Source organism: Lactuca saligna, chromosome 4 (genome assembly GCF_052625555.1).
Source record: "Lactuca saligna cultivar CGN05327 chromosome 4, ASM5262555v1, whole genome shotgun sequence".
NCBI lineage: Eukaryota > Viridiplantae > Streptophyta > Magnoliopsida > Asterales > Asteraceae > Lactuca > Lactuca saligna.
In genome coordinates, this window is record NC_136420.1 from 59,177,732 (window position 1) to 59,181,253 (window position 3,522).

The following is a 3,522-nucleotide window of genomic DNA, read 5'->3' on the forward strand; positions in this document are numbered from 1 at the left end:
TCTCTCTCTCTCTCTCTCTATATATATATATATATATATATATATATATATATATATATATATATGTTTAGGTGTTTAATGTATCTATTGTGTTATTGTATGCATAATTGTGGGCTAATCAAAATTAAATAAAAAATTAAATAATTAAATAAATAAATAAAGGTAATTTAGTAATTTATTTAGTAACTTTAAAAAATAATCCTTATAATAATGGTATTGATTTATAACCTAAATAAATAAATAAATAAGGGTTTTATCTTTGCTTTCAACAAGTGGATCCATTTAAAGGATTGGGGCTTTTAAACCCGTGTTCTTTTTGATCGGGAAAAGATGGACGACGGCAAACAACGAGTTCAGGTAACGGAGACCCAAGAAATCTGGTGCATGAATCGTTTGGGGTGCTGTCGATTGGTGGAAGGCAGAAGATAGAAAACGAGAATCGCAGTGAGGCTGTTGTGGCTTCTGTGGGTGTAGCGAGGTCTCGTCGCCGTCAAAAAACCCTCTCATCACAGCCACTGTCATTCCGCCCTCTCCACCTTGTAGGACAACGAAGTCGAAAACGAAATCGACATCCTGTCAAAAATCCACAGCCCTCGTCTCGTTAATTTAGTCGGATTCACAAACACCCCACATCAAAATCGGTTGCTGGTAGTGGAATTCATGTGCAATGGAACACTCTACGACACCATCCATATCAGGCAACAGCCGCCGAATTGGGGGAGGAGAATGCTGCCACCACTCTCTTCAGCCTCTAGGTGGTGGACGAAAACAAGGTTCGACGATCGGAGCTAGGGTTTACATTCTTATGGGTATAGTTGCTAGAGAACATTCTCGCCCTAATTTGGCCTTTTCTTTCCTTATTGCTGGTATAGCAGCTGCTGTCTCTGCCTTTTGTTACGTTGAGCTTGCAAGTCACTGCCCTTCAGCTGGAAGTGCCTATTATTATTCCTACATCTGTGTTGGAGAAGGGTAGGTTCTTCATCTTCAAATTCTTAATATGCTATGATATTGTAAAATTCTTGAATGCTGGTATTACCATTTTCTAATTTTCATTCTTGCTTGGATAATGGGATGGGCTTTGATTTTGGAATATACAATTAGAGGATCTGCCTCCAATTCAGTTCCAAATCAACAACCAAAAAGAACTCAAATCTGATGGTTGGTAATTGATATGATTTTTTTTATGTTGTTGTGATTTAAGTTTTGATGTTTCTGTGATTTAAGTTTTGATAATTGATACAATTGATAGTTTGTTTGATTGGTTGATAATGATATACCATCGATGGTATTAATTATTTTCCCATTTCTTGGCTTCAAACTTTCATCTAAGCATGAATAATTTTAGGGGTTTTAAGCTTGGTTTGAATCCGAATTGGATTGAAAGATTTGTTTAGTGGGCAGTAAGAAAGTTGGCTTTCAGTTAAAATTGATAAGAAAGGGTTTCAACTAATATATTAGACTTAGACTTTTAATTTTGAGTTGTTTGACTATATTTCATTTTTAGTTATGTTTGAATTAGAATTGTACAAGTTTAGAACGATTAGTAAAATACATAGATGTTTTGATGCTTCTTTCATTTGGAATTAATTTGTTTATGTAGATGATTCAATGTATGATATTGGTGAGATTCCAATTCTATTAGAATGGAATCACGAATTCCAATTATGTTGGAATGGAATCATGAATTCTAATTCTGTTCGAATGACGTATGAGTATTTTCTCACTGATTTATGCATGTTCTACAATTCTTGTTTATTGGTTTTGGTGCAATTCACAAGTCCACATCTTTTTCCAAATGAATTTAGTTTTTTATTTTTTCATTTGCTATTGCATTATTGGAATCTAAACTACAATTTTGTTTTGTTTTCACAGAAGTTGATGCTTGAAGAACGGACTACAAAATTGAAAGTCATTCTAAGCAACATTATTCTTTTAGAATATATAAATGTCGTTGTTAGATTTGATGTTTTCTTTCCCGTTTTGAAAGCTTTTTTTAGTTTTATTCTTTAACAATAAATATAATTCCTAACAATTGTTACCCGTTTTTTATAAGAAATAATGTATTTTTTGTTTTTATTCGTCAATTGATTGTTCAAAAATTTGTTATTCTACAAGAAGTTTTTAAAGTCATGATCAAGAAATAGGTTCAACAATATTTTTATTATTTATTGTTCAAGAATATTTTTATTTTTCAATATACTTATAAACATACTCTGTTAGAATGTCTGAACTAAAAGAATTATAATTCATAAAATCGGATTTTTAAAATTAATAGAATCCATGATTCATAAAAAATGCAATTTTCCTTTATTAAATCTATATTAATTGACTAAATTACCCTTGTAATTAATTAAGATGATTTTTTCAATTATATTTAATTCAATAATATATATTAATCATTTTCTTAAAATAAGTAAATTTGATTGGCCTACATTTATGCATACAATAACACAATAATTAATTTAAACAAAATAACCTAAGCCTATATACATGTGTGTGTGTGTGTATATATATATATATACACACACACACACACACACACATACATATATAAAATAGAGGTCAAAACACTTCAACCAAAATTAATTTAAAATCTAATATTTAAAATGTTTTTTTTAATAATGATTGTAAAAATTTCAACATGTGTTACTTAATTGATTGATTAATAAAAATATTAATATTTTGAAACTTCAAACTCTTAAACTTATATTATTTAATTTGTTAGTTAACTAAAATATTTTTCCAACATAAATATATCATTTTTCATGTTAGAAAACAAGGTGTACATATAATGACTATTTCAATTTCACATAGGAATCGATACCACTAGAAATGTATGTTGTCTTTAACCAGTGGTAGGAGATTCACATACCCTTTTTAATTATTATTTATATTAATGCTTAGTAATATCTATTTTATATTCCCATTCACTTTAATTTTTTAGGTACAAATTAACGAAGATGATTTGTCGGCGCACCAACATAAAGTCAAACATACGTCTTGCAAAATATGTAATTAAAATTAAATATCATATTTACTAATCAATTTATTTTAAAACTCTTGATGACATTTATGTATAATGATATATTTTGTACGACTTTATTCTTAATTTCAATGTTTAATATTTGAAAGTTCATACATGAAACCTTGTACATTTTGGTGTAATATAAATTTGTGTAATACAAAGTTTATTAGTTCAATATTGTTTATTAATAACTCATTCAAAACAACTTATTTCTTATTTTATCCAAAAAATATTATTGGATATATGGAAAGTAGATTATATTAATGTTATTAAAAAACTTATAATATATATTGTATATTATAAAACTAAAAGTAAAGTTTATAAGGTATCGACTATATTCGATAGTATCAAAATATTAGTTGATGGATTTTTATGTTATTTGATAATTCGGTAAATGCCCAAAACATGACTAAAAACGCAAATTTCAACATATTTCTATTTTTTTCCATAATTATTTTAGCCACTTAAATGCATTCTTGCGCAACGCGTAAGGTTAC

General features: G+C 28.4%; 1 long non-coding RNA gene across 1 annotated transcript; it reads left to right on the forward strand.

Moving 5' to 3' along the window:
* Positions 1–272: 272 nt before the first annotated feature.
* On the forward strand, positions 273–2,076 carry LOC145038546 (uncharacterized). The gene is made up of 2 exons (XR_013679423.1): positions 273–969; positions 1,873–2,076. It is a non-coding gene; the product is annotated as an uncharacterized LOC145038546 (long non-coding RNA).
* Positions 2,077–3,522: the final 1,446 nt, after the last annotated feature.